We start from the raw sequence: 11,480 nt of genomic DNA, 5'->3' as shown, positions 1-11,480 counted from the left end.
TATCCATATTTGTCTAACTTTTTGGTTATGACCTGTTGTTCTTTTCTTTTGGCCGTCCTTGGTTGTTACTGAAGGTGCTTCTGAGTTGTTGGTAAGGGATATCACAAGAATCATCACTGTTGCTACTATCCTCAACAAGGTAGCGTTCTAGCACTTTCCCTTTGTGATTTCGCTGGCTATGGAAAGTTACTGTCTGTTTGCTCTTAGATTGTTGTTTTTGGGATGACTTTGGTATCCACTTGATTAGAGCGTTGGTAGCCCGTTGACATGGTTCTATTCTTCTTGGCTGGGTCTTTTGTTCATGTATAGGAGCCATGTATGAGGATGTTTGTTGCAGTTGCATTTCCATCGAGGATTTTGGAATCCATTTTTGATACACTTTATTCTTGTAGCGGTGGCATTGGTCCCTAGGTTTTTGATATGGACAATCATAAAACCGCACATTAGTTGAAGTGTTGTTCACGTCACTTGCTGGGTTGTCCGGATTCCCATTGTCGGTATCTTCTTGAAGATCCAAGTGTTCTACAGAGTAATAGAACTTGTCTTCTTCTTTGTCTTTATTTTCCTAGATCACACTCACTGCAAAATAAGGAATGACATCAAAGCCATCTTCATCACAAAACTTCGTTGTTGGATTGTCTTGAATAGCACACACATCGAGAGTATCCAAGATGTGTCCCCATTCAAGTGGCTCTATTCTTCCTCAAGAATGGGTTCTAGGATATAATCCATATCTTCAATTGTCCTTTCTAGGATGCCTTCCTCTCGCTTTAAGCTTCTGCATTGTGAAGCTCCACACATCCACAGTTCTTTAGGCTTACCAACCATGCTGGAAGTTCTGATCCTACTACAGTAGCAGAATCAAAATCGTTCATAGGTGTTCTTGTCACATCCCTGTAACTATGATCCTTCATATATATCCTTGTTGTAGTTTCCATATGTCTCAGGTAGATATAGTCATAACCCCAGTCTTGGATCATTTTCAGTTGTCTCATGCCAATTCCTACTTCCATAGTACCAAATTTGGTGCTTCTCTAGATTTTTCATAGAACGAAAGAGGATGCACAAAATACAATTCTCTGGTTTCAATGCTCCAAAGTATGGATGCACAATCCCATTTTGGTACTTTTGGGCACCACTCACACTTGGTAGTGTAATACCAAATTGGGTCTTGGACACAAATTTGACGCTTCCAGTGTATCCTGCAAAGTACCAAACTGGATGCATAGTACTACTTTTGGTGCTTTATTGTATCAAGGAAAGTTCTCAATTTGGTACTATGGATCGGTTTTAGTAGTATGCACTATACAAAATAGTACCCAACCTGCTACTATGCATGAAGATTCATTTGAGATCCAGCCTCAAATTCCCCTATTGGTGGAAGAGACACTCCTCTTCCATTACTGGTTTAATTTACTCGTCTGCCTAGCTCCTTGATTCATTGGCCTCTCTAACTTGTTTCCATAATTTGTCAAGACCATCTATTTCTTTATAGCTGTTTGGTATAGCTATGTGAAATCCCTCAAAAGAGTTATCCATGGTATTGAACACTATCCTTGGCTGTAATGCGGGTTCCTTGAGCTTTGGTCCGTGCTCGTGGGGCCTCTTTTTGTTCCTAGTTTGGTGGGTTTGCTGGTGTAGGTGGGACAAAGATCACACCCTCAGGTTTTCCAACTTGTGTTTCTAGTAAAGCTTGGGTTATTTGAATCATTTTCTTGCACATTTCAAGCCTGTTTGGATATATCATCCATCTCTGTTCTTGGGTTTAGTTGTTTTGAAGCCGTGTTTCATAGGCTTTTAGGAGGGCATCTAAATGCTCATTAACCTTCTCGACTAATATTGATCCTCCGAAACTAGCACTTCTCGGTTTCTCATTTGTGGATGGTTCTTTGGAGGTTGAGACATCTGCATAAGAGAAGGTGAAACAATTTCTTCATGTTGTCTTATCTTCTCTTCAGCTTGGGTAAGCTTCTCAGCTAGGGATTTTTGCTCTCGTTCCCTACGTGATTTCATCCTAGCCTTTATAGCTTTCCAACTATTCCATTTGCTCTTGGTTTTTTGACTAGGTGCGTTGGTCTTTGGCTCACCCGTCTCTAGACTCATGTCTGCTTATGTTTTCTTTACCTCTATGTTCTTAGTAGCTTCCTTTTGAGCTTGCTCTCTCATAACTACTTGAACTAGTACAAGCTCTCGTAGCTACTTGAACTGGTACAACATTTTCATTTTCCAAGCTACTAGGTAGTTGAACAGTTCCTGAGACTTTTTTGTGATCTTTCTGACTTGGTTTGGGTTTTTTGGACAGACAATAGGCATTTCATTGTCTGATCTCCATTTGAGGACATTGTTTGACCAAGTGGTTGCCACGGATTTTATGACAATTTGCCTCTGGTTGAGGAGCTTCTTCTTCCAATTCCTCTTGGCTGTAAACAGGCTTTGACCTTGCTAAGCCTCTATTAGCAATGAACCACAATGTCCTTTTTTCCATCTCGTACCTTCTTTCTTGATGTCAAAACGTAGGAGGTGGAGGTTGTACCGGCCTCACCATTCCATGTGTTTCTCTCATCTTTTGTCGTTTTGAAGGAAAGTACCCTCTTTGGTTGTTATAATACATTCATTGGCGTGTATCTCATGTCTACATGAATTTTTCTACCTGGCAACACATATTGTTGTCCTAAGACAGACTGTGGTCTTATAGCTCCTACTAAACCTAGTGCATTTTCCATAGCATATCTAGATGGAGTAGCTGCTAGTGGAATAGGCTTTACATACCTTTCCCTAGCATATTCCATGCTATAGTAACACTCTTCTCTCGTATGGTTTGTCCATTTTCTTTCAATTTTGCACCATAGAGGTCCTTGGAGGTCAATTTTGACTAGAGGAGCAAGTCTCTGAGCTAATCCTTCTATAAGCTTCATTTGCTCACTAGATACCTTTGCTTTATAGTGGTTTCGGTTCTTGGTGAATCACTCCTCTGAAAAGATGTGCCACTCTCACTCTCAGTATCATGTCTTCTCAAGGTTCTACTTTGAACTAGGTAGGAGTAAGTTATAGGGGGTGGGGATGGTACAAATGGTCCTATTGTGACCATAATTTCACCTCTATAAAATTCATGTTCTAAGTTATAGGGGGTGGGGATGGTACAAATGGTCCTATTGTGACCATAATTTCACCTCTATAAAATTCATGTTCTAAGGTTACATCTGGGTATATCCATGGTGAAAATGTAGCTGGACTTGTGTCAAAATGTGGATAGATTGGCATTTCACCACTTCTAGCTTAGCTTGCCATACCTCTGGTCATATCTACAAAAGTATTGGTAGATTGTCTTTCCATTATGATGATCTTAGATTTCTTAATGTTATGCCCACTCAATACTCGCAACATAGTCCTTAATAAGCCCACCTTGGCTTTGTGCAACTTATCCCTTTTTTCCCTTGATCAGGTCTCTCAGAAGTCAAGTCTAGGTGGTCTTCTAACCTCTGCATACTAGTTTTGGATACCCTAAAATTTTGGATCTAGGAAACCTGGGAAAATTAAGTCCTATTGCCCGCAAGATTTTCTCCTAGATATACCTGACTCAATTTGGAGTTGTTTATCAAAAGTTAGAGTAGTTTTGGTGAACTGCACTTGAAACAACACTCAAAACAGTTTCAAGATCAAGGATGTTTTATTGTATCTTGATCAAATGTGACCCAAATTTGTTGAAACTTGGTCACTAGGCTTACTTTGTAGTGCTTCACACTTCTAGAAGCTTAATGTGAGTTCTCGCCTAAAAATTAGGGCTAGAGACATCATACACGTATGATGTATTGTGGCCAAATCAAGTGATTTTTACTCTAGAGGATCTTTATCACTTGGGCAACTCTCTGCAACTTTCAAAATTCAATTTGGACATTTTTTGGGCAAGTTATGATCATTACAAGCATGAATCTATCCAAATCTATCTTTTGGTCTTTACAAGCTCAAATGGGCTCCAAATGCAATGAAATTTTGGTTTGGGACTTCTTTTATGCTCTAGGACACTAGGGTATACTAAATGTCTGTTTTGACCCAGATCTGGCCTATGAGACATCATATAGCTCAGAATTCAACAAGAATATGTGATCACAACAAATTTTGGATGTCAGAATTGCTCAAAATCACCTCTTTTTCACCTTTACTGTCTTGTGTCTGCAAAATTCTTTTTAAATGCAAAAGTATGTGTCCAAATGAGTTGAAATTTTGCAAGCAAGATTAAAACATCATTTCCAACCCTCCTATGTGGTCAAAAGTGAAATTTGACTTTCAAATTTGGCCTTGAGACATCATACGCATATGATGTCTATGTGCTCAAAATTGGCCCAGATTTGGTATGTAAGCTTGTCTTGTTGTGCTTAACACCCTGATAAGCTCAGATTCCATTTTGGTCTCTAAAAGTGCCCTTTAGACATCATACGCGTATGATGTCTAACTGGTCAGAAGGAAGTGAATCTCACTCCAGAGGTTCCTCTCTATACTAGTAACTCACAGCAAGTTTCAAAACTAAAATTTGACACTTTTTGAGAAAGTTAAGGTCAATACATGCATTCACTTGCCGAGATGCGTCTTCTGGTCTTTGCAAGCCCAAAAATGCTTCAAATTTGATGAAATTTGGCCTATATGCTCCCTAAATGTTGTAGATCACAAGGGTACACCCAGATGTAACTTTTGACCCCAGATTTGGCCTCTAAGGCATCATACGTGTATGATGTCTTTTGCTCAGATGTTAGTTTTGTTTCTACCAGAGGTGCCCCTTAGTGTGTGGAACAAGAATATGTGCTCACAACAAATTTTGGATTCCAAAATTGCACAAAATCATCAATTTTAGGGTTAAATCCATTGAAAGAGTAAAGTCCCCTTAACTCTCAATCCATAAGTCCAAATGGCATGAAATTTGGTGGGTGTGCTCAACACAACCTGCAGAAGATGGACATAATGTCAAAAGTTCAAAAATGCTACCAAAATCACCCCTCAGACATCATACACGTATGATGTTTGCTAATGAATTTTTGGACATAATTCATTCACAAGCATCCTTAAGTATCTAGCACTGGTTTTCAAGCAATCCTACCAATTTTCATGCAAAAATGTGCTCAAAAATACAAGTTTTCTTTTTTTCCGTTTTTGACACTCCGCCTTTTGTCTTTTGGGTGTCAAGAGTTGGTCAAAACTCTAGTTTCAATGTGTACTTAGGATAAAACCCCCCTTCTAATTGGTCAAAACTCTAGTTTCAATGTGTACTTAGGATAAAACTCTAGTTTCAATGTGTACTTAGGATAAAACCCCCCTTCTTAACACATTGTCAGATTTTTCAAATTTGGTCTCCAAATGCCCCTTGAGACATCATATGCGTATGATGTCCAAGTTTACATAATTTCAATTTTTGTTCACAGAACCCTTGCACATGCCCTCTTATATGCTCAACATCAATCAGTCATGCAAAAATGTCAACATAACTCTTTTTATTGTTTTTTTTCCTCAAAAGAAAACTTTTCAAAGATTCTAAATGCAAACAAGCACTTTAGCAAATAAATCAATGATGAATAGCTCTAGATCAAAATCAAATCAATTTACCTAAAGCTACTCCTACAAATCATATGGGGTTCTGCATCTATGAGTAGAAAAATGCTTCAATGCCACACACAGACTAGTAAACACTTTTATCACCTCACAAATCACTCGAACACCGACAACTACTCCAATCTACAAATCCTAACTAAATCTACCTAGTTGTCGACCCTCGGAAAGACACACACTTCCTAGCTATTCACTTGATCTCAGAATAACCTCTTCCGAAAGCAATGACGACACTATCATTGCTTGTAAGGTCTCCATCTTTCTAGCTGCCAGGAATGAACTCAAAGATTTAGGAGAAAGCATTGGTCATACAATCAAGTAAAAAAAATATCTCAAAAGCAATAAAAAATGGTAATTTTGGAATTTTAAGCACAGTAAACCCAGGGCTAGAAATTTTCAGAATTAAATTCGGACAAAAACGGACCCCGCTAGTCCCTCCAAAAGATTCAATGTAAATTAAATTGTTAAAAAAATTTGAATGGTTGCATTAAGCATAGACTTTTACTAAATCCTCCTAGATATTTTTCCCAAATAATTATGAAAATAACAAAAAATAGGGTAAAAAATTAGCAGGGTTGATTTTTAAATTAGGCAGGCTGTGGGGGGAGATAGCAGGAGCCGCCAGGCATAGAATTTATAGCAGATGGTGCCTTCTTGAGCCTGGGGGCTGCAGCTACAAGTAGCTGCTTGATCCAGCAAGGGAAAGTTTCAAAATGCCCAAAAGAACTATAAATAGGCCCTACCGCTTCACAAATGATTCAGACTCAGAGTCCTGGCCATTTCCCTCTCACATAGAGAGGAACTCTACTCAAAAATCTCAAGAGAGAAAAAACTCTAGTTGATTATCAATGATAATTAGCCTATTCCCTTTTTAATTAGCAAAATTATGCTAATTTCTCTCTATTCTTAATTTATCTAATTAATTAGGAAGATTAAATCTCTTTACATTGTAAATTACTCTCTTAACACTAGTTCTGTAATTGGACACTTAAGTGTCATGTTTTCTTTCCAAGTTTTGGCAATTTATTTGTCAAGGTAGAAAGAAATTTTTTACACCTTGCTTCTACCATAGGTTGGTTATGAGGAAAAGGAAACATTGGATTCTTCTTCATGTCAAAATACAATCCCTATGGAGAGAATTATGGTAAGTTCTAAGTCATAAAATTTAGTAAAATTTCAAGCGATTTTACCAAAAAAATCATAAAATCCTTATACATTTTTGTAGAGATGACCTTTTTTATTTTTATAAAAGCCAAGTGTTAGTACTTAGTGTTACAAAACAATGGAATCTCCTTCAAAGACTAGTTTCCACTTCACATGCAAGTTATAGACATAATTTCAAACTTAAGCATGTGCTGAATAAGAGCATAATTTTGGTCATCCCCTCATGGAATTCGTGCTATTCTAGTGCAGTTTGATAACTACAAATGACTTTATATGTTGAAACCAAGAAACTATGTATTTTTTTGACTCCCTAACTCAATTACATCTCGTTGCTTGAACTCTATTTGAATTTTTCATTGTGCAAAAACTCTTGAAAATCTTGAGTTCTCCATAATAACATTAAAACCAAGGTTTTAGGTGCCCCAATTGTGTATGCATCATGTACTTTGATACATTTAGTTGATCTATGTGGAAAGTTTGATATTATTTGAGGTTTTGAATGCTTATGTCTCAAGAATGAAAATATCAAAGTTTTCTCTTATGCAATTTTGAATATTTAAAATGATACAATAATTTTTGCATACAAAAGCCCTTCCATTTGCCACCTTGAGTCCTCAATGAAGAGGGTAAGCAACGTATCACTTTCTAAAACTCACAAATACATCAAATATATATTTTTCTTTGTATAGAATGATATGTTTGAAATGGAAATATCAAACACGTACAACTTTCTATTATTTTATATCGTCTAAAGTGATTTTTTTGCATATGAAACTTTCAATTATCCATAGCATAATTGTTGAAAAGTCACGTAAAATTTTCTACAAGGTCGCTTCAATTTTTCTTGAGCTTATAAAGTTGATTTCTTCAAAGCATCAATTGCAATTTTACGAGGGTCAACTTGAAGAGTATAGTTCTTGATCATGGTAGATTCTAAAATGCAAGGTTATATTTTTAAAAGACCCTCTAACTAACATATTTAAGCATATCAAGAGGTTTTTCTTAAATACACTCTTTAATGCAAGTAGCATTTTATTTAAATTTGTAAAAAAAGGACACTTATGTGTCTTGTTTTGGTACCAAACTAGTGTTAACTCTTAATATTGTATTGATTACTTCGATAAAAATCAAGGATATTAATCTAATTAATTATTAAGCCACAGTTGGACTAAAATTAGTCTTTTTACTCCTGAATTAACATATACAAATTAAACCTAAATTAGTATAAGATAACTATCAAAAGCTTGATTAGACTGTTAAGAAGCTAGGAAAATTATATTATAATTTCTTGATTAGTTTTTGTAATTAACTAAGCAAAAACTAGCTATTTTTAATCAAAAAATTTATGGAAAACCTACTTAACTAACTCAGCTATTTCTAGTTTAATGATCATACTTAGGAAATATTCTTAGTAATTTCTATAATTAACTAAGTAAAAATTAGCTATTTTTAATCAAAAAATTGATGGGAAACCTACTTAACTAACTCAGCTATTTCTAATTTAATGATCATAGTTAGGATATATTCTTAGTAACACAGGGTAATTACCTCATTGACAAAAAATTAATGTAAGTATTCAATTAAGTTGAAATTAGCTTTTTAAACGGGAAAATTAGCCGTCATAATTATCTTTATGTTAAAAAATTAATTTGGCTATTTTTTAAATCCAAAACAAACTAATTCTAGCTGAAATTAAAATGTGGAAATTAGCTAATCAAGTAAGATAGCAATGTGTTATTTATCAAAGCTATTTTATATTATAAGCAAGTGATGATAATTATCTTAAGGTCAAAAAATTAATTTAGCTATTTTTCTAAGCAGAAACAGGGTAATTCTAGCTGAAATTAAAAGGTGGAAATAAGCTAATCAACTTAGATAACTATGTGCTATTTATCAAAGTTATTTTACATTATACCTAGGTCATGGTAACTAGCATAAGGTCAAAAAATCATATTAGCTATTTTTCTAACCTAAAATAGACTAATTCTAGCTAAAGTTAAAAATTGAGAACTAGCTAATCAAGCTAGATAATTGTGTGATATTTTTTTAGAGGTAATATACATCATAATTAAGTTGCGATAATTATTTTAATGTCAAAAAGTTATTTTAGCTAATTGTGTAAGTCAAAACACATAAATTTTAGCTCAAATTAAAGAGAGAAAATTAGTTAATCAAATAAGATAAATATTTCCTATTTATCAATGTTAGTATACATCATAAGTAAGCCAAGATAACTAATTGAATGTCAAAAAGTTAATATAGCTATTTATTTTAGCCTAAATAGACTAACTTTAGTTGAAAATAAAAGGGGAAAATTTGATAACTAATTTTTATAACTACAAGGTAATACCCACAGTTACAAGATATCATTATCTACTTGTGAAAAATATACCATAACTAGTTAGTTAGTTTAAGTAATTATAATTGATCAAAAACCCTATTTTTATCTAAAGATTAATTAGGATAAATAGAATCTACCGTCAAAAGTCTCTAGAAATATTATTGTAAGTGTAAACCATTGGTTTGAAGCTGAGGAAATGAAATCTTCAAGAGAAAATGAATATAATAAATATTGAGTTTAAAACAAGCAGATTTCAAGCTTAATAAAGATGGAGAAATGAGGTCAAAGATGTATATAAGAAAACTATGGAAGCTTAGAAAACCCTTAAGGATGCTGTGATAAAGTTATCTTGTTGATATAAGCACTTAAAAAATTATTAAGTGAAGAAATTAGCCTCTAGGACTACAAATTTAACCTTGATTGGGCTAGAAGGGGAATTAGATTGAATACGAAGGTTAAGTCTTGCTTTTGGATGATTTACATAATGATTAGACGTGCTTTTGTATAAGGGGAAGAAGTCATGGCACCCAAAAGGACCCGAGCCAATCCTCCTTCTGATGATGAGGGTAGTGTTCCTAAAAGAGCTAGAGCGTCGGACGATGACGAAGCCGGGCCTAGTAATAGGTCCATTGATGAGAGAGTTCAGCCCCGTCGCTACAACAAATGCCTGATAAATACCAAGCGGGTCTTCGTTATAATTAAGTTTAGCTAATTCAAGCTTTTCTTTAATTATTAACATTGCATACGTAAAGAGGGAGTAAGGAATTAGGAAAAGTAAAACTAGATGAAACATAAGACATCTTTCAAGAAACCTACGATAACTTGTTTGTAAATTAGGAAGGAAATATTTGGGATAAGGCTCGTTGCCTTAGGAAAGAATGATTGGTCATCCGTAAGATAGCTTGTCTCAAGACATCTCTGATTCCTTCGAATATTCTCACTTCATGTGATGAGTAATGATGGCTTGTCAGCCATGGATGAGTCGGTTTCTCCCAATGTACGTGAGTTTGTATCTCCTACATGTGTATGTTTGTGGATACTACTTAGAATACCATTTTTATCCTAGGGGAATCACCCGGTTGTATGGGCAACTGGTTTAGCGTATGGGCGCCCCGAACCTTTGGGTGATGGGTTTCCACCCTGTTTATAAATAAGGAAGGGTGCTGTTGTTCACCCATGTATAGGTGTGCTTGAGACAAGTGGAGTACGTGTCAAGATCTTCAAGATATATTCTAAGTGACCGTACCTTGTCTTAAGTCTAAACATGTTAGCTTTCTAGAAGACTGTTTTCAATACTGATTTTAATGACTTGTCTTAATGAATAACTATGACAAAAAGCTAAAAATCAATCCATTATTTTAAGTGTTAAAACACATGTGGTAGTAATTAGGAAACAAAAGGATCATGTGTAAGTCCGGGGTGGTAATTGGGGATTGACTAAGGTTGTCAATTATGGATGGGTGGACCTGATTAGTCAGGTAACTATGCATTCCTGCCACTAGAAACTTTTAGAATACTTCTCCAATTGGAAGAGGAGTTCACCAGTGGCTATGCCCTCATAGCTGTTAGGGAGAAAAAATCGTTGGTTGAGAAGACCTTAGCCCAAATTGTGGATTGTAGGGCTGAAACAATCTTAGATTTTTAAGATGTTGTCCCATTTCCGTTGCGAGACAGGACTAGGTCTTATTCTAGGGCTATAGAACCAAGCCATTGTCAATGGTAAAGGTCTATTCCCTGGATTACTTTTCTTGTTTAGAAACTCTGATTTTTATTAGGCCTAGAGACCTATCAAGGATCCCATCCCGATCGGGTATTGGCGGGTTGGGGATCTCACAAGTGGTATCAGAGCAAGGTTAATTAAGGTCTTGGACCTAGAGGAAAAACATTAAGGTATTAGGGAAAATTGGGTTTTGACAAAAAGTGATTAAAAGTGTGTAATTGAAATATGAGAGAGAAAGAGAAAAGAGAAACATTGTCCCCATCTATGCAGGAACAATTCCATCAAGCCTTCCACAAGTTTTTGATCTTCAGCATCATGTTTATGGGAGCATACACATCCCAATAATACACAGTATGGAAGAGTGTAATGAAGCTATTGGATTACATGTTTTTCCCACCCGCTTGGGGAATTAGCTAGGGAAGGTTTGGTACCTAAAAAGTTCACCTAAAAAGATGTTAGAATGGATGACAATAGTAAAGGGAGTGAAATTGATGCTGATAGCTTTGATTTTGCTAATGAGCAACCTACTAATGATCTCCTATGCTTGTTAACTACCTTGTTTCTGGGCTTCAACAAGCCATGGGCAATCCATCCCTCCAAACTGCAGTGCAACGGCAGCTTCGTGCTCATGGGATTCTCCAAACTCCCCACCATGACAAG

Source organism: Adiantum capillus-veneris, chromosome 10 (assembly GCF_014529385.1).
Source record: "Adiantum capillus-veneris isolate H3 chromosome 10, ASM1452938v2, whole genome shotgun sequence".
Taxonomy (NCBI): Eukaryota; Viridiplantae; Streptophyta; class Polypodiopsida; order Polypodiales; family Pteridaceae; genus Adiantum; species Adiantum capillus-veneris.
This window is presented reverse-complemented; position numbering follows the sequence as displayed.